The 20,457-nt window shown below is 56.4% G+C and overlaps 1 long non-coding RNA gene across 2 annotated transcripts; it reads left to right on the forward strand.

The window, feature by feature from the left end:
* Positions 1 to 33: 33 nt before the first annotated feature.
* Positions 34 to 9,114, forward strand: LOC125920654 (uncharacterized). Of its 2 annotated transcripts, XR_007457158.1 has the most exons (4): positions 34 to 1,677; positions 1,765 to 3,525; positions 3,682 to 3,759; positions 3,899 to 9,114. It is a non-coding gene; the product is annotated as an uncharacterized LOC125920654 (long non-coding RNA). The 2 variants fall into 2 exon arrangements; XR_007457157.1 differs by having other exon boundaries at positions 3,682 to 9,114.
* The last annotated feature ends 11,343 nt before the right edge of the window (positions 9,115 to 20,457 follow it).

Genomic DNA, 20,457 nt, shown 5'->3' on the forward strand with positions numbered 1-20,457 from the left:
GGGGGGACAGAGCCAGAGAGGGGGGACAGAACCAGAGAGGGGGACAGAGTCAGAGAGGGGGGACAGAGCCAGAGAGGGGGACAGAGGCAGAGAGGAGGACAGAGGGGGAACAGAGCCAGAGAGGGGGGCAGAGACAGAGAGGGGGATGGAGACAGAGGCAGAGGGAGAGACAGGGGGCAAAACCAAAAAAAAAGAGAGAGAGACAGAGACAGAGACAGAGACAGAGAGAAGGGGGGGAGGGAAAAGACAAGGAGAGAGAGAGAGACAGAAAGAAAGAGAGACAGAGAGAGATGGGAGGGGAGACTGCAGACAGGGGGAAGGAAACAGAGAAGGAGAGACAGAGGGAGAGAGAAACAGAAGACAGAGACAGATAGACAGGTGGGGGCTGCTCCCCGTGGGAGCTCCTGGACGGGTCTCTGGGACACTGCGAGCAGAGCACTGCACAGGGTCTCATGTGGCCTTCTCCCTTCTCTCTAAAAGGACACGGGGCAGGCACACCTCCCAGGAGTGAGCCGGTGGCTTCCCTTCTCCTTTAGGAAAGCTCCTCACAGGGAAAGTGGCCGTGGAAACCCCACCCCTCTGCCACGTGCCTGCACGGAAGGCTCTAGAGTGAGAGCTGCTGTCTTTGTTCCAACCCCCCCCCCCACCTCCCCACCCTGCACACTGCGTGCTCAGGGCCAGCAGGAAGAGGCCGGAAGGGCAAAGTGGACCTTCCAGACCCGGAGGGAGGAGCCACCGGGTAGGTGGTTGGATGCAAGGGGTACTATAGACGCCTGTCTTTGCCAAACGGATCTAATGTCCTACCGGGGACTCACCCGTCGGCTGTTTTTCAGTTAGGGTCACGTGAAAGTTCTCTGTTGACATAAATCATATCTAGTTAAGGTGAGAAAGGGTGGGCACAGCCCAGCCCTTCCAGGACTTTATTTCTGTAGGACCCACATCATCTTAGGCAACATACACAAGTGTGCACACACACACACACACACACACACACACACACATACACAAACACACACCCTGAAGATAGTGACCAGAACTAAAAACGTATGCCTGCTGTCCCAGCCCCTAGCCGTGTGGGGAGAGGATCAGGGTGGGTTCTGCCTTACCAGGAGGACACTGTTTGGAACAAGAGTTTCCCCCCCCCACTCACAAACTGCCAGCCTCCACTGGTGTCCTCCCTGTGTGGGACACAGTGAGAGACCTCAGGAGAGTGGGACGCTCATCCTCGCCACGTGACACGGACCAGTGCTGACTCTTCAGCTCAAGATCCCTGATGCAGGCGGTGAGCTGGAGGGTACAAACCGGCAGGATGGAACCTCCCAGAGTGGGGCAGCCCAGGAAGGAAGGGCACCTCTCCAGCTGGCTGGGACTGTCCTGGCTGCCTGAGAAAGAGCGTGGAGAGAGGGGAGGCTGAGGCTGATGGGGAAAGAGCTGCCCTAAAGACGGGACCGAAGGAAGACAAGGCAGCTGCCCCTCTGTGAGGAGAGATCAGGCACAGACGGGCCAAGGCCACACTGAAGAGCCACAAAGGCAACCCAGAACGGTTTGTGAGGCAGGCCTGCCGTCTGCCCAGGCCAGCACTGCAGAGACCCCACGGCACTGGAGGGCATCCGGGCCAAACTCCCACCCAACCTGACTAGTTGCGTGCTGACTGCCTGTCCAACCACCGGATGTGCGGTAGGTTACCCAACAGGTTACCCACAATAGCACAACCCCACTGTCGTCATTAACTGGCTCCAGTCCTCAAACCGGCCTCTGTTTTAGTGACAAAGGGCACATGACAAGGAGGAAGAGGATAGAGTAGGGCACCGGAACTGAGGAACCCCCACCTGCGGCTGCGTGGTACCCTCCCCGGGGCAGACCAACTCAGCCCCGGGCACAAGGAGTGTGAAGGTGCCTCCTTCTCTCCCCTCCTCGTGCGGGTCACAGCAGCTTGCCTTCATGGCCAAGACAGCAGTGCACATTCACAGCCCAGCCCAGGGTCAACGTCAGCCTGCTCTTGGTTGTGATATGTTCACCGGAGCCTTGATCCTCACGGTCTACAATGCTGACGACATCACACTCACTGGATCTGGTGAGTGAGAAGCGGCCGGGACCCCAGAATCCCGGGTAAGATATGCGTGTGCCACTGGGTGGGAACTGAGCCCGGTGAGGATTCAGGGCCCATGAGATTTTAGGGGTCCAGTGATTTAGGGCACAGCCTCTAAGTAAGTAAGTGCTTGCACCTTAAGCCTTCTACTGTTAAGACGGGGGCAGAAGTTTTGGTAGGCCTCCTTAGATTTTGGAGACAACAGTTGGAAATACTGCTCCCGGCTTCAGGTGGGGCCCAGAGCAGGACTCCGCAGCAAGGCTAGGCTTGGATACAAGGTGTTGAAGCCCTTGTTCCAAGTGATCAGCGGAGCCAATGTCTAGAGGTATTTATGGACGTCAGGACACGGTAGAGTTTCTGGTACATTCTGTGGGTGTTGCATTACGGACCCTCAGTGTTCTCAGGCAACATTGAGAAACTCTCAAGAGTTTTCCCACTTGAGGGGCGCCTGGGCGACTCAATCAGTCAAGTGCGACTTCAGTTCAGGTCACGATCTCATAGTTCGTGAGTTCAAGCCCCACACGGGGCTCTCTGCTCTCAGCGCGGAGCCCACTTCGGAGCCTCCTCTCTCTCTGCCCCTCCCCCCCACTCACAGGCTGTCTCTCTCACTCTCGCTCTCAAAAATAAATACACATTTTTTTGAAAAAAGGGCTTTCCCGTTTGAAAAACAGTTTCTGGTGTGCTTTGGGATATTTTATGGATAGGCTATGTGGCCAGACCATCAATGTGAGCTTGCTATTACCAGGCCCACGGAGTCATGACTGGAAATCCGTCACGTGCCTCTTCCTTCTTATGCTTGTGCTCTCATAGAGGTTCTCTTGAGAAATAATACAAGAGGAGGACGTTCCAGCCTGCAATTCACACACGTCAGCACAATACGTTAGTGCCAGAAATGGACTCTGCCACATCGTAGCCCCTCTGGCTGGCCCTGCAGGCAGTGAAGGGAAATCCTCCTCTTAATAGAAGATCTGTGGGCACAACACGTAACCGTTCCATTTATATGAAATATTCACAGACTCCAAGTCGGCAACGCAGATGGCTTGCGTTGCTGATCAGGACATAAAAGGAGCAAGATCAGAAAAGTAGATCCAAAAACTTGGGGAGAACAGGCGTGTGGCTGGCCTGCAAAAGAGGCCTGATGCTTGAAGACCCGTGTGTCTGGTGTTAACACACACTAGAAAGCGTCTCCTGCGAAGGAGGCACTGAGCCACTAGGGGGGCAGGATGACGCATCAGTGGATCCCAGCCGGCCTCTGTCCTCCACAAGTCCAAGTCCACGGCTTATACCATTGTTCCATGAACAGAGTGTCCATGAGGAGAGGGAAGAAAGCACACACGAGTCTCAGGGCGCGGCCTTCCCCTCATCAAGCCCAATGTGGTGACTGTCACTGCTGAGTGCCGAGCCTGCCAGCAGCACAGACCAATGCCGAGTTTCTGGTACGGCACCATGCCCTGGGGAGACCAGCCAGCCTCATGGAGGCAGGCCGATGACCTCAAACGCCCTCCACCTTGGAAGTAAAGTTATTTATCCTTACAGAAGTTTATAGATACTTTAGCATGGGTTTTTTTTTCCTTGTCTTCCCCGTGGCTTAGAGCTCCTAATCTATTGACCTACTGCCTGCAGAAGATTAAGGATGGCCACAAATTCTTTGGCGCTCCTCCTATCAAAAGGTGAAATCTGTGCTCCTTCTCCTTGAAACTGGGTGGGTTCTTTGACCAACAGACTAGGACAGAGGTGACACTGTACTGGTTTCTGGGGCCAGGCCTCAAGTGGCTTCCAATTTTTCACTCTTGGAATGCTTGCTCTCAGGGAAGCCAGCCAACACATAGATATCCAACCACCCTGGGACTGCCATGCTGTGAGGAAGCCCAAGCTGGCCTCAGGTAGGGGCTGCATGGGAAGTGAGATCCACCTGCAGCCCCAGCAGTTACAGCCATTTCAGGGAAGAAGGCTTCAGATGGGCAGCCACCATATGACTGCAACCATAAGAAGGACCAGCTGAGACCCACTACCTTACCCTGCCAACCCCAGGAAAGTAAATCATAATAAATTGTAGGTTTTAGACCACTCAGTTTCTAGGTGGTTTGTTATGCTGTATTACACAATCGAAACAGTATTCCATACAACATTTTTTTGTTCCAAGAGATCTATGTCAAAGTAAAGAAGGCATGAAGGTTGGCACGTGACCATGGGATTCACTAATGTCACCCGGGACCCCATCACCCAGAAGCAGCCAACCTAGTAAGAACGACAGAAAGGCTTGTTAATGGCTGAGCTAAGGGGCCCACTCTGGGCCAGAACCTCTCAGGATTCGGTCACTGTCCCCCAGGATCCAGGGTTTGTACTGAAGCCATGGTCAGTTAGTGGCCCTGGGTCACGAGGGCCTCAAAGACAAGCTCCAGGAACCACAGAGAAGCAAGTGTGCCCCATCACCACTGTCGTCAGTGAGCATGATCAGCGCTTCCTTCCTGCCAGTGCTGTTATAGGCTGTGCTAGGATGGGAGTCCCAATTCCCTGGCTAGAGCTGGGGAACGTTTCTGTCCCTATCTCTGCTCCGCTGGAAGCCGTGACTACCATACAGCCGCCTGAGGCTTCCCACGCCACTGGACAAGCAAGCAAAGAATGGACTTACTGTATAGGAGGGGCAATCAACCCCAAATACCCTGAAGGGCTAGGTTTGCTGATACTCACTGGGGACAGGGAGGGAAACATCTGGAACTGACAGGTTCGCTGGGACATTTTAGTCCACGCCAAGGATAAGCTACGAACAGACAATTGCAGCAATCATGACCCCTCCAGGGCAAGGCAACCAAGGGTTCCATTCCTCAGGACAAACAAATCCGACTGGCCACACTTCTAGCTGAAGGAGACCAATCCAGAAGGGGGGGTGGAGGAAGGAGAGGACGGGTATTGATTTCAGCCCTGGGACCGTTTGCAGTGGCAGGGACCAGTGCTTGGCTTGACAACCTTTTTTCTAAACTTTTAGTAGATTGCAGCTAGATAGCATCTTAAAGAATCCTACCTGCACCGCCCTCAGGAAATAAGCAAGGATGTGCCTCCTCGGGGCGGGTGTGCGGGGACACGCCATAAAGGACTCAGGTACGGTCCGTCAGATGGCCCGGCTGCACCGCAGGCCCCAGAGTCCCCTGGGGCCGCCGTTTCCAGTGCGGCATGCGAGTGTGAATGACACCACAGAGCCTTCCTCAAGTTCACCACGAGGCCTCCTACTTGCTTTCTCAGGGCTTTCTCGTTGCCTCTGAGGGATGAGATGCACCAGGGTGTGTGACCGCCCACGCACGCGCAATCGCGAGTGTGAACTGAAGTAACTGCGGAGGGAAAATCAGGCTGTGAGCGACAGGACCCGGCAGACCCATCCCACCCTCTCGCTTTCCCTGCTCAGACGGGTCCGATCTCCAGGGGCTCCACGTGGTCTCTCTGAAGACAGAGCCATCAGCCTGTGGCGCCCAGTGGCCTCCTTGGTATTGGTTTTCCTGCCTTCCGGTCTCAGTCCCCTCTTCCCTGAGATTGCCCCAGGAGAAACGTGAGCACAGAAGCCTTTGCCTCGGGCTCTACTTTCTAGGGCAACTAGACTAAGAATAGACAACAACAATCATACAGTTTTAACTATGCAGCCTGGTTCACAAAAAGAAGGAGAACTTTATAGTGTCCAAAATAAATGAGAAGTCAAAGCCAGAGTGGTCATGGAGCCGGTGCTAGGTCAGCCCTCAGGGAACGAGGGACAGGGACAGGAGTGGTGACAGGTTCGTGTGAAGCTCAGGTAAGAGATATGGCCAAGGGCTTGCGTTCGCTGGACCAACAGCCTCCCATATCAGGCGGGAGCTTGAAGGGCCCCCCATCCATGAAACGAGACTAGAGAAATTCTACCCGCTGTTCCAAGAAACCAGCAAGGAAGTTCTCCATCTGCCAGGAGGTCAGCATGAAAAGGCTCACAAAAGAAATAGAAACTCTGAACGTGTGACATGTGGCCGTGCAAGGTATGAATTTCTACCCATTCTTGGTGTGTGGGTCTCAAGATAAGGATTAGAATAAAAGTCGTGTCACGTGATTGGACTCCCTGGGGCCCAGGAAGGAAAAAACATGCATGCTTTCCAGGAAGGACACTTCTCCAAGCTAGAAGATGAGCCGCAGGAAGTGTCATCCGAGCAGGAGACAACAGGACTCGCGTCTGGGACCAGAGACACCTGAGAACGTAGACATGCAACGAGACCAAAGGCAACATAAACACAGAACGAGCGACACTTTTAATGAAGAAAGTAATTTAGAAACTCAGAAATTAAAAGTATCACAGAAATTAAAAACTCGAGGGAAGGGCTTAACACAGATGAGACCAAGCGGGAACAGGATTCATCAAATCAGAACGTAGAGAAGGGAATATTATCCAGAAAACAGCTCAGAAAGATTAAAAATTGTTTAAATTATGGGCCATCAAAAGGTATGAAAAACAGAATGAAACGATCCACCGGAGGCATTGAGGAGAGGATGGGAAAGAGGTGACGCTCAGAGATAATGACAGAACTTTCCAGAATGGGCCATGTATGAGGTTGCTAGGGCCGCCATAACAAAGCACCATAGGCTGAAGGCTTCAACAACAGACAGCGATTTCTCCTCGTCCAGAGGCTGGATGTCTAGGGTCCAGGCATGGTCAGGGCTGGCTCCTCTCCTGGGCATGTAGACGGCCATGTTTCCCTGTGTCCTCAAACGCTCGTCCCTCCGTGTGAGTGTGTGTGTCCCCTCATCTCTTCTTATGAGGACACCAGTCCTATCGGACCCTGTTCTGCCTTACTCACCTCTTTGTTAAAGACGCTGTCTCCAAATACTGCCACCTTCTGAGTCACTGGGGGTCAGAGCTTCAGCATGTGGGTTTGGGGACACGATCCAACCCATGACAGAAACAACCAAGGATGAAAACCGTGGAAGCAGCAATCTGAGGCTCAAGCAAAACCAAAACACAGAATCCTCACAAAGAAGAGGAGCCGTGGAGGAGACAGGACGGAGGGAGTGCACACGTCCAGGGGCAGTGCCAGTGACCGCAGATGTCCGTGAGCAGAAGACAACACTGTCACCGTCCGGACGGAGACCCGCTGCTGAGCGAGAACGATGCCTGTGGGACTATCGCTCCGTGGGGAGCCTGAGTGGCTCTAGACCAACGGACCGGGAGCACGTCCTCGTCCCTAGAGCCCTGGGGAGGAAGCAGGACCGGCGGACGCTGAGGTGCAGGAAGCAGCGGGCAGCTGCGTGTAAGCAACCAGGCATAAAACAGCAGTCCATGACTCACTGGGGACACCGAAGGTCAGGTGGGACAAAGGGAGGGAGCTTCGGGCCCCCAGGTGAGGTGTGGACACCCCCCAAATGACTCGCCCCCCACAGGACGCCCCCAGATGATCCATGGGGTGCAGGAGAAAGTGGAGCTTCTCTCCACAGTTACCTCTTGACCCAACACCGGGAGGACAAGTGACCCGCCCCCGTGGTGGCACCAGGCCACTGACGCCCAAGGAGACGGAGATTGGGTGGGCCTTCCTTGCCCTGGGCCACGGGACACCGTGTGCTGTCCACTCTGCTCCCAGGCAGGGACCACAGCGAGCAGCAACCTGTAGGCTCCGCCCACCTCAGGGGAACCTCTTTTATTTTGCACAAAGTAGCCCGGTGGGCGAGTGGCCCCTCCAGTTCATCTCTCCAGGCACAGTCAGAATTACTGCAGCAGGCCTAGCCCCCCCCCCCCCCCACTCTTACAGGGGCCTTGGCAGCCTCCAGCTCCCCAACTCCCTTCCTGCCCCATCCCCAGCAATGTCCCCCCAGGGGTGGGCGACCCAGGCCTCTCAGCCAAGCCCTGTTCACCACATTTTGAAAACAGCCACCCCGCTTGCCCAGCATGGGCCTGGGGCACATGCTGGTGACTCACTCGGCCTTGGGGAGGCCCCCCAGGCCTTAGGAGCTCTCCTAGGAAGGCTGGCAGGGAACTGTAGGGACCAGAGACCCAGGGTGTGGTTTACAAGGGCGGGCGTGGGATCTGGGTGGAAACAACACTCTGGCTGTGAGGTTCTGGTTTCACAGGGAGTGGCAGAGTAGGGCCTGAGAGGTTGGAGGGGATCCCTCAGATCCGAGAGGACCACATTTCAGGTGACCTGTGCCCACCACTGTGGTTTACAGATGAGGCTTCGTTTTAACTAACCAGCCCTCACCAAGTAGATACGTGCTTGAAAGTCGTGTACCCGAGCGCGCACACACGTGCACGCAGCGTGGTGCACGCACAACTCGCACGGTGCACACACACCTGCACGCACAGCCTCACAACCAGAGGACAGCCCCAGGGGCCCCAGGACGGGGCTGACCCCGGCCTGCTCCTGCAAGCTGCTCACGGGCCACGTCGAAGGCACAGGAGGCTGATGATCGAGACACCCTTCTCAGGCCCAAGAGCGGAGGAGGGCTGGCCTGCGTGTCTAACAAAAAGCACAAGAACTCGTGGGACCTGTCCCTTCCAGGTGAGAGCAAAGTTCTGAGTTACCAGGGACAAAACCACTGTCCTTTTCAAGAAACAGGTGATGTGCTCTGAAAACCGAGACGTGATTTAATGTCATGTGACTTTGTTGCCAAAACCCGTTCAATCTGTTTTCTAGTCTGTTAAGAAAAAGGTCTTCCAAATCAAACGTTCCGGTGAGTTTTGAACCCGGTTATTAAAGACACACTAGCACAGCCCAGGGACGGGTTCCAGCGGGGATGGGGTCTACGGAGGCCTGTGCGCAGCTGACGGGCCACGATTTTGCAAGCACAGCTGAAGGTGCCCTTCTTTGTTCGAATTTGCGAATTTACATATTTTTCTGAGGTGTTCTTTTTAGCTGTGACAGCCATGTGTGGAAGCAAGCCCGTCATGGACGACAGCCGTGCGGTCCCGGGTTTGCAGCGAGAACGCCAGACCACGGTGTGAGAAGCCATGAGGCATGTTCATTCACACCAGCCTCCTTGTGCTTTTAAAATTATTGATTTTTAATTATTTATCATCTTAAATTGAGGGCAAAATGTTTTTTAATAATAAATGAACATTTTGAAATACTGTTTATTTCATTTTATCTCATCTTTCTCATTTTCATGTGTGTTTTGTAGTATATTTAATATTTAACATGTTAGTGGTGCTAATCATGTTCATATTTTTAATTAAATACGTTACATATATTTAGGGGCATTTGCTCAGATGCTTTTTACCAACGGGTGGGTGATCAGAAATGTTTAAAGACCACTCATCAAATGACTTTTTTTTTTTAATTTTAAAGAACTAAAAAATACGTTTAAAATCCTGAGAGGAAAATTGGAAAACGGCGGAGAACAGAGTGTGACTGGCCGAGAGTTTTCCACGGGCCTGTCCGTTAGTTCTCGGTCGAAGCAGGTGGAGGGGCTGCTGCAGAGCAGAGGTTCGATGGCTCCTCTCTGGGGCCGGGGAGGCAGTGGGTGAGTCGCCAGGCACGGTCATTGGTGCCCCACGCACGTGATAAAGCTGCTGTCTTGTGGGAACTTGCCAGTGTTCACCGTGTCTGACCTACAAGCCCGCGCTCAGCGTGGCGGGGTCGGGGCAAGGAGTGAGCGTGGCAGCAAGGGGGCAGAGCGTGCTGTCCCCAAACACCCCCAGTGCTGGTCGTGCAGGTGACGGTGGACCCAGCAAATACGCCACGGCGTCTCTGCAGCCAGGCGCGCAGGGACAACCGGGCACCCAAGTGTGGGCGATGCAGGGCGCCCACCCACCGTGGGCTCACCGTCCCCAGAAGCACAGAGGGGATGTTGGGTGTTCGAGTCCGTGAAGTCGGTGACGGCCTCTCAGGAGAGCCTGCCGCCAAGGATGTCTCCTCACTGCCTCGTGGTGGCCACAGCTCGGGCAGGGGGCTGTCCCCTGCGTGTTACCCCGAACACGAGAAGCAGCAATGTGGGGGCCCCCGCCACCCCCCACGCTGCTGCACAGGGAAGCAGAATCCTAATCAGCCCGGAGAGAGGACAGGTCCTCATAAGCCCTGGGATGAGCAGCTCAGTAATGCAGGGGCTCTGTGATGTCCTGTGACACCTCCCAGGAGGGGGGGGGCCGTCCCCCGGGATCTCGGCAGAAACTGCCGCCCCCTGCCCAGCCCTGCTGTCCTGCCAGACTGTGTTACTCGCGATAACAAACAACACTCACTTTGGGACAAAACTCGGCATGAAAATGTTCAAGGAGAAAAAAAAAAACCTTCGGATAATTTTGATGGGGATGAAGTGACTGATCCTTTCCGGGAGTTTATATGCCCGCGTGGGGAGGGCTTTGGATTAAAACTCTTGGTCCTGGGAACTAACGCATCGAGCTTCCTGCCGCCTGTCACTTGAAACGAAAGTATTTGGCTTAAGCTCATTTTTTCTCTTTAAGCTGCCCGGCACACACTTTGCCCCGAGAGTGGTTTTACAAAGCGAAGATATTTATTCCCCGAGCTGTGGAAAATCTGTGCCCCTCCAAGTGACCTGCTTACATGACACATTAAGTAACAAAGCGCACGTGCGAGGCACTGCTGGGGCCCACCCCCGACGGCTCCTGCCTTCAGGTGCCACTGTGTGATCTGTGCCCGCGTGTGGGACAGCGTGGGTCAGGTCACAACGTCCCGGGTAAGTGCCGGGGACAGGGGGGAGGGCCCTGCCTCAGGGAGCTCCCTGCCCTCCCGCCCTCTCCAGGGCAGGCTTCAGCAGCAGCAGCAGGGGTGACCCCCTGCCACCTCTGGCTGCAAGCCCCAGTCTCCCTCTGTACCCAGGGAAGGGGGACATCCACGCCCAGGCCTGCCACGGGGCCAGCGGGGAACCAATGGCGTCCGTCACAGGTTACGTGAGAGCATGTGAAACAGGGCAGAGTGATGCCAGCCCCAGAGCGCTGGTGCAGGTGGGGAGGGCAGCTTGTACGGGTGCAGCCATCCTGGTCTGAAGGCCCCTGGCACGGACTGTGAGGGCGTCTCCAGGGCTGTGAGCGTGTGGCCGCCCTCGTCCATCTCTGTAACTCGGGCACACGCCGAAGGTGCCTAGAGAGCCCCTAAGGTCCTGTGCGGAGGAGGCAGGCAACGATTGGAGGTGGAGGGGAGAGGCCATGAGGGGCTGCTTCCAGGGCACCCCCATGCTGTTCTCTCCTCACACCCCAAACAGACCCAGCAGCCCAGGGAGCTAGCACAAACACAGCGGCTCCCTCCCAGCCAGGCGGGGCCTGTGAGGTCCAGCCACGTGGGGTGTGGGCCCCCCATGGTTTTTGTCACCAGCTGCAGATTTCTGATCTCCTTCCAGAGTGGAAACAGGGGCGCTCCAGTCCATCCGCAACTGTGTGTCTGGCATCTGGGACGTGCTGGAACATGCTGGAACACCGAACGAGTGTCCTGTTTGGGTTTCTGTCGACTCAGTGAGTTAGGAGCCTGCACTAAGGAGAAGAGGCTGAGACAGGACAGTCGGCCCACCCAGGCCTCAGCGCCCCCATTTGTAAAATAGTCAACGAAAGAGGACTATATTTAGGGACCCCCTGCAGCCCACATTCTGAATCTAATGATTGAAAGAATGAGCTGAAAGGGAGAAGCTGGTGAGGGTTAAAGACATTTCTCTGGAGATGGACCACCTGGCTGGAGTCAGGCTACTCAGCTGCCCCGAAGGAGCAAGGAAGTTTCTGGAATTCTGGCACCTGCCTGCCCACTGAAGGAAAAGTTTACCGTGCCTAGGCATTCCACTCGGAAGTGTGCTGGCTGCTGCACACTGAATATTGGCCACGCAAAGTGGCCTATGTCCTAATCCCTGGAACCTGTAAATGTGAACTTGTATGTGGAAAAAAGGCTTTGTGGATGGGATTAAGTAGAGAAATCATCCTGGATCATCAGGATGGGCCCTGAATGCAATCCCACATGTCCTTGTCCAAGAGAGGCCACAGGAGATGCAACACAGGTGTACGAGCAGGGTCGCATGACCACGGGGCGGAGACCACAGGACTGGCCACGGGCCGAGGCAGGGGGCAGCACCGGAGCTGGGAGGACCTCCAGGGGAGCGCAGTCCCGCTGACCTCTTGATTTCTGCCTTCTACTTTCAGCTCATTCTTTGAAACATTAGACTCAGACTGTGGGCTGCAGGGGTCCCTAAATATAGTTCTCTTTCATTGACTATCTTACAAATGGGGGCACTGAGGCCTGGGTGGGCCGACTGCCCTGTTTCAGCCTCTAGGCGTGTGAGACTAACTTCTGGAGGCTGCAAGCCACCACGGGTGTGGGACTTTGTTCCGGTGGCTACAGGAGGCTGGCGCCCGGCCACGGGGGCAGGGCTGCAGCTGCCAGGCGGGAGGGTGAGCGGTGGGCTCCGTGGCTCGCCAGACCCTACTGTTGACGTGACTGCCCCGTAAGTGACATTTCTGGACGTGAAGGGTGGGTTCTTGTTGGAACTTCCCTCACTATCTCGTCTTACCTAGTCTTAAAATGAACTTGAAAGTTTTTTTGCCAAGTTTCAAGAAGCCAAAAACTCCCCCTGAGATCTGGGTCAGAACGGCCGGGCCGGGGTGCACGCGGCCCCGGGGTGCAATGCGGGGCCGGGGGTGCACGCGAGACCCCAGCCCCGTCCATCACCTCAGAGAGGAGGCGGGCTGGGCCACGTGGATGCGGAGTAGCCTCGCGGTGAGGGCCGCCACGAAACGCTGAAACACTGTGTTCCTTTTAAGTCACTGTTCTGCTCCACAAAGAGGCGCCACCCAGCCCTGCCGATTCCCGATTCCCCGAGTGAGGACACCCTTCGTGTGCGTCCCGCTGCTGCACGGAGGAGGCGAGGGAGGCGTTTGCGGATGCGAAGGGCTCAGGCTTGTGTGTGGCGCGTCCTGAGCAGAAGCCCTAGGCCTCCTCCCTCCAGGGGTCCCTAGTCAGGCCCCCCGGGGAGGAGCAGCCCCTCCCCCGCCCAGCCTGCAGGCAGGTCCTTCTCCGCCACCGCCTCCCTCACAAGCCCCACGTCTGCCGGGACACTCACTCTGAAACACAGGCCCTCACGCAACATGCAGAGGTCCCTGGGGAGCCCAGCCTGCGTTCCGGCCCCTTCGGGAGCCTGGAGGTCAGTGGGTGTCCACAAGGAAGTGACCTGCCCGAGACCACAGCCCGCACAGCTGCAAGCGGGGATCTGGGAGGATTCTGCAATGCACAAAAGCGTAGTTTCCGGAAAACGAAGCTCATTCCAGGTGCCAAAACTTCAACAGTGTTTTAATGGACTATTTAATCCAAGCATTTCATTTAAGTATCATTTAAACTTCTAGTTTTTCTGAAATGTGTTTTATGACATTGTGTGTCCTTAAGTGCAGTTTGACATGGAGACAAAGCCGCACATTGGGAGGCGGTCCCTGAGGGGTGGGAGCGGGAGACTGCTCTCTGGCAGGAAACCAGAGACCCCGCGAGAACAGTCACAAGGTGGCACCTTCCGCTGAGAAGCACTTCCTTTCCTCCGGCAGCGGGGAGCGCCAGGCGGGCGCAGTCACCAGCAGGTGCTTGTGCCGCGGGGAGAGGGCCGCCGGGCCAGCCGGGGGGGGGGGTCTGCGCGGCCTCTCTAGGCAGGGATGGGTGCAGCAGGGGATGCCCAGGGTGCAGGGTGCGGTCGGCTGGCTGGGGTGCCGGAGGCGGAGGGTTTGAAGATGGAGACTGTGACGGGTCACGGGAAACGCTAGACACATGTGCTCTGTGGTATTTTCTATCATTCATACTTAACGCAACCCTGGAAGACGCGCGTGGTTCCTCACGTCGGGGTATCCACGGGGGCCACGCCACCGAGGGAGAGGGCCGCGTCCCAGCGCCTCGCTCCCACGCTCCACGCCAGAGCAGCCGCGGCGGGCTGCTTTCTATGACGACACCCGCTCCACCCCCGGACATGGGCCTCTAGGTACTCGCTTTCCGCCGACGGGCAGTCGGGCTGTTTCCTGCGTTTGAACATTTCAAATACAGCCGCCGTGAACAATCTTGCTCGTCTCCGCGGGGCACACGCTGAGGGGCTGAATCGTCGGGTCACGGGGCTGGTGGACACGCTTACCTTTAGCGAGTGACCGAAGTTCTCCCGCGGTGGCCGGGCCAGCCTACACCCCGAGCCCCTGTGGGGCGTCCTTCTAGCCCTTCATCCCCCAAGTCTTGGCTTTGCCGTCTCTGGAACGCCAGCCTTGCTGGAGGGCGCTGGTGGCTCAGTGTGGTCTGACGTGCTCTCCCGATGGCGGATGAGGCTCTGTACGTTCTTACTCGCTGACCGCCCATCGGACACCCTCTTGGGGGAAGGGACCGTTCACCGTGTCACCACGTTTCTGCTGTGTGGTGTGGGCCTCCTTTTCCATCTGTGGGACTTTCTGCAGGAACCACCCTCCACACTGTCACTTGTCTTTTCACTTCCTTAATGAGGTCTTTTAAATAACAGACGGCCTTAATTCTAAGACGGGCCAGTGTATCCTCTTTGCCCGCAGTTAGTGGTTGCGAATCCTAAGACCACACATTTCTATCCTGAGGCTCGCTGTCCCGAGATCCTAAACATAGTTTCCTGTATTATCTTGTAGGGAACTTCTTTTTGTCTTTCGTTTTTGTTTCCACAGTCTCTCTGGAGTTGGTTTCTGTGGATGCTGTAAAATAGGGGTTTTGTCAGCCAGCTGTTGCTAGATAGTAAGCTCCCAAACTTATGTGTCTGGCTCATGGCCCGGCTGCTCTGGGCCGCGGTGGCTTCCCGATCTCTTCCTGCAGTGTCTCCTATGTGTCTGTGCAGCAGCAGGCCAGCGTTGGTTGGGTGACCTGCCACGCCTCCTCACATCCTGGGGAGGGCTGGCTGACCAGCAGGGGACACAGGGTGCCTGGGCCACATGCCTCTCAGCATCCAGGGGCCACGTAGTGGCCGTTACGGGGTTCTCCAGGACGGCGCCACAGCAAGCCCAGCATGCAAATGCTTTGCCGTCTGTGTGTGTGTCCCCTCGGCCACAGTCCTGTTGACCAAAGTAGATGTTGAGCCGCGGCCAGGGCCTGAAGGGGGACATCCGAAGAAACACATCGATGGGGCCCAGGGAAGGGAAGGGAGGACTCGGTAGCCACGTTTCCACGGTCCGTCTGCTGGGTCCCCTGTGTGTAAACACACTTAACTCCCTCGAGGACTCGGGTCTCACTGGACTGTAGCCTCAGGCCTGCATCCTGGATCCTCTAAATGCAAAGACCCAAGGAGCAAAGAGACGGCGTCTGCCCCCAGGCCCACACGCAGTCTGTCTGGCGCTCCTTCTGTCTCGGAGGGTCAGATTTCTGGGGGGACTTAAGACACTGCAAAGGCCTTTCACCCGGTTGAGGTCTACTCAACATCACCTTCAATTTTTCCAAGGGTTTACCCCTCAGTTCCACCAACCCTGAAGCCAGCCATCATTTTGAGGGTTTTAAAACTACTCGAGCCATGAGACCCAGCACCCCTGGGCTCTCTGTATTCCCTCACGGCTGTGCTTGCGAAACGAGAGCTCTGTGGCTGCTTTCCTCTTCCCGGACATCAGCAGAGGCAGCTGAAGGAAGTCGGGTGACATTCCGCCTTCTGCCTGCACAACGCCTCGCCGAGGCCAGCAAGTACATTACATGCATTTTCTGCCTTCAAGCTGTCCCAGGACACAGTGCTGCCCGTTTCCGGCCTCTGTGATAAATGCCTCATTTTCCCAGCCTCTGCCAGCCAGAGGATTGAGGTTTTGTGACAGCGGCACCCCCACATCTAGGAGGCAATTCCCGTATCAGTCAGCTTTGCTGCGTAACAAACCACCCCCAAACCTAAAAGCTGAAATCGGCAACCGCTCACTTAGCTCCCGACCCCGAGGACTTTGCCCCCAGGGCCCTGTCACCTCGTCTGCTCCTGCTCTTGTCATGTATTTAATACTGATGTGTTCTCAGCCCCACGAGAAGTTACCACTGCTTTGTGCGGTCCACACTTATTTGGATTTATCCACGTATCCCCCCTCTTCATTGTCTGCATCCCGCCTTATCCCCCAGTGTCTGTCTCCCACGATAGTCCTTTGTGTGAATGACACCACCGTGCAAGGCATGAGTGTTATCCGTTGCTTCTTTGGGGGTTTATTTTCTTTTACTTTCATTTTTTTTCTCTTTGTTGTCATTTTTATTTTCTGAAGTGGTATTTTCTTTTAATTTTCCTGCTTGGGTGCTTCTTGAATCTAGACTTCAGTATTTTTCATCAGTTTTAGGAGATGATCAGCCATTATCTCTTTGGCTCTTACTTTCCCCCTGTCAGGGACACAAAGGACACATTTGTTAAAACTACCATTATGCTTTGTCCCCTGCCTTTTATAGTTTCCAGTTTTTGTCTTTCCACGCCTCCCTCTCCTGTCCTCCACACAGTTGTCCACCACGTGAACTAAGTTTAGTCGGAGCTGTACTGTATGAGCCGCAAATCCCTGACCAGACCCCAGGTGAACCGTGACTCGTCACGTCAAAGGAGAGGACCCGGCCAGGGTACCCGTCACCCTCCGCTCGCCTCGGCGGAGTAGGGCCACGTGGGACGCGTGACCCTCTGACACATTGGACTGCCAGTCTGCATATTGAGCATTAGTAAAGGCTAATTTCTTTCTCATGGTTGAAGATGAAATACAGAAACAGAAACTCTGCTATTTTTACTCATCGCAGCTCCCTGACGGGCAGTCTCGCGTCCTCGAGAACAGGCTTCCTACTGCCCCACCTCCCAGAGAAGATGGTCTCGGACAGAACCCAGGAGGCGCCCAGGGAAGTCTGCCCACGTGAACGAGGAACAAAGCGCCTTCTCTGCCCCCCAGCTGCGTGAGCAGAGCCACGACTCCGCTCCCCGGAACCCACACAGTGCAACCCACCCCCAAGGCTTCGTGCTGTTTTGAAGACTTGTGGCATACATCTTATTTTTGCTCTAGGACGTCTGAGGAGACGGCCTCTGTCAGACTGGATTTGAGTCACTTCTGAGCTTATTTAAAATTTGATGTTCTTGGTGTGCGACGTTCTCAGCTAATCGCTGTCTGGGAAGGGCTGGAGCCTCTCTCTCATCCGAGCAAGCTTCGGATCTGCCCCCGGCCTGGAGGAGCGGCTCGCAGCCGGGCCGCCCTGTCCCTCACCCTCCGGGGATGCACCTCCAGCTTCAGGCTTCCTTCCCATCAGCTTCGGGTTTACCCTCCCCGAGTCTAAACAGGCGCCTTCATGCTCCACGCTAAGAACACAGTCGCAGTCCCAAACCAGTGCGAGTGAAGAGGCAGCGGGGCCAGCAGACAGACAGGGTGGGGACGAGCAAAGGGACGGCCCCTGGGAGCTAGGAAAGAAAGAGCAGATTACACTGAAGGAGAGCAGGAGGGAGGAGGTAACAGAAAAGAAACGCGTGAGAGCATAGACGTGTAACGAAGAGGAAAGTCAACAAGCGGAAACTTAGTTCTGGCAAATGATCAGTACATTGAGACGTGAGAAGGGAACCCTTCACCAGGCAACTATGGCTCTCAGGAGCGGAAAAGGGGCATCTCTGCAGACCCCGGGGCATTAGAAAGGTGGACAGGACCTCGATAACGGTGTCATGCCGGAAGAAACGGATGAGTTCCTTGAAAAACAGGACCTACCAAAATTGACACGAGCAGATACGAAAACCCTGAAATGTCTTGTATCTCTTACAGAGATCGAGCCGGTAATCGGACACCTCCCCACGGAGAGAACTCCAGGCCCTGCGGGGTCACAGGGAAGATGAATACGATCTAGCTCTTGCTTCTGCAAAAACCAAACAAGGGGACACACCCAAGTCACTTGCAGGGCCCAACCATGGTACCAAGCCCCACGGCCAGTGCTCCCTGTGAGCGTCACACGAAATCTTAAATGCAATTCGAGCAGGTTGAGCCCAGTGACTGAGAGAAACCAGGCCAGGAGGGCAAGGTTGTTTTAACATTCAAAATCAGTCCATGTGCTTGACGGCATAAAGGAGAAAAACCATAGGATCAGCCCAACAGGTGCAGAAAAAGTGCCCGCAAACCGGAGACAGAAGGTTCGCAATCTGGTAACAGGCACGTGCAGAACGAACCCCCACAGGTGAGCTCAGGCTTCACGGAGAAGGAGCGACCTCAGCTGCTCGTGCCCTCCCAGGTCCCCGGGAAGGGGCAAGGCCATTTGCAGCCGGGACACCCAGAACCAGGCCAGTGGGGGCGTGGGGCTGGCCATTCAGCCGCATGTCCTCAACACCGTGCAAATAAAACCACTCCAAGGCCGGTGGAGAGCCAGCCGCTGAGCCAAGGCCGGTGCCTCTAGCTGCCTCACAGACATGGTCTCCGGAGGCTTCTGCTCATCAGCTCTGGCCCAGGGTGGAGGTGCCCGTCGGTCATTTTCTTTTACACCAGAGCGGAAGCTTCTGTGCGTCCGTGTGCCCCTCGGCGGCCACGGGCAGAGCTTTAGGTCCTCGGGCTGCTGACCCGGCCCCCACCCGGCACAGGCACTGGCCTTTCCTGGGATTTTAGGTCCTTTCCTTAAGATGTGCACATGTTTAACGTACAAAGTTTCTGACAGCGATGGCTCCCTTGTGAGTCCCCCAAGGACGCGGGTCTCTGCTGTTCGGGGCTCAGAGAGGAGATTCTGAGACTCCAAGCTGAGGGACAACGAAGATCGGAGCAAGGCCAGGCCCCCCTGCAAGCGGCTCACGCATCACCAGGTCCTGAATCCGAGGCCGACTAAGGACGCAAGGCCAGTGCACCGTGTGCCCCGCTGGCCACTGTCACAACCTCCAGGCCGGCAAGGGCTTGTGCTCAGCGCCCCGCAGTCGGGACGAGGCGGCAACCAGGGACAGGCCCGAGCAGCGGGAGTGCTTGTGAGGTGCGTCTCCACTCCGGGCGCCCTGCCGACCCGGAGGGAAGGCAGCTTTGCTCTGGCTGGAGGGGACGGGACAGTTGTGGGCAAGCCCCCCACCCACCGAGGGAGTGGCTGGGACGTGTGTGGTGTGTGGTTTGGCTACAGTCCTGGACCAGCAGGTGGCCTGCGGATGGGGCACCCGGGCCCGTTCATGGGGGTTTGAGGAAGAGGCACGTGGCCCCGGGTGGGCTGGGCTGGGCGGCCTCAGGACGGCCTCTTCCACACACTGCTCCTGCTCGCGGGCTCGGGTGACAGGAGTCGGCGTAAGTTCTGCCTGTGTGCCCAGGCTCCAGCGGGCTTACCGCATGGTAAAAATGCTTTAGCAAGCCCTTGGTACAGGGCCAGCCGGGCAGAGCCCTGGGGGACGTGCAGCAGGTGTGTGGCAGGGAGGGACGCAGTGACCTTCAAGGCCACACCAGGCGTCCCATGAAGGCCATGCTGTTCCGGCCCCTGGGAGCCTGGGCCCTGCTGGGGATGGGAGTTTTGGTATCGAGGGAGCAATGGTTCCACCACGAGGCATGATCGGGTCCCCCCAGAACTGGAAGCTGAGATGGCCTGTGAGCACCCTCGGGTGTGAACGCCCCTGAAGAGGCTAAGGTGCTCCTTGGGGTGACCGACTAGCCATTAGGGTGCTGCCACCCAGGGGGACAAGGCAGCCTAAGTGTGGGGTCGAGGACCTCCTGAGGCACGTCCTCCCACCCCCCAGGGGTCCGTGGGGATCACCACAAGTCAGCGTAGGAAGGGCACCCCTCTGACCCCTTGGAGTACGGTATGGGCCGCTCCCTCTGCAAGGGCTCCTAAGTGGCAGAGGGGAAGGAAGGGGGACGTGAAATGGGTCTTGGGGACAGGATGGCATGAACACCAGCCACAGCCTCGTGGTGGGCCCCAGACTCGGAGACTGATTCCCTTAGTGATACCTATTCTCTGTGGCGTTACGTGTGCACCCACATAGCTGTCTGGTGCCCCGGCGTGGTGGCCAATTTTAGGGTGCATCCCAGGACAGCAGATACCGAGATGGCTCTTGGTGGAGCCAGCGGGGAATGCATACCACCCAGAGCCCGGACCGAAGCACCCCTGGCTGGGGAGGGGGCGCCTTTTCAGCCGTGTGAGGAGGACTGGACTGGGTGAGGTGGGGGGCCCCGGGTGGGCAGTCCTGGTGTTAGCCCTCTTCCTGCGTGAGGGGAACTCCCGAGTTCTGGGGGCTGCAGCCAGAGCGAGCCCGGGGCTCCCCCACACCTTCCTGTACCCACGCAGACCCGCCGCATCCTCTGGGCGATGCCCATCGGCCGGGAGCACGGGGGTCCACGGGAGAGCTGCCGTGCCCTGAATCCCCATGCAACCACGTGGCAGTGCGTGCTTGTCCCACGTCAAAATACTGCTTACGATCGTATGTCTGTGAGCAGAACAGACACACTTGTCCCGAGGTTCCATGTGCTCCTGGCCGTCAGACACGGCCTGGTTCGAGGAACATAATACCACACCCTTTTGTCTTCCAGAATGTGCTCTTTTCCCCCC

Source organism: Panthera uncia, chromosome C2 (assembly GCF_023721935.1).
Source record: "Panthera uncia isolate 11264 chromosome C2, Puncia_PCG_1.0, whole genome shotgun sequence".
In the NCBI taxonomy this organism is placed as follows: domain Eukaryota; kingdom Metazoa; phylum Chordata; class Mammalia; order Carnivora; family Felidae; genus Panthera; species Panthera uncia.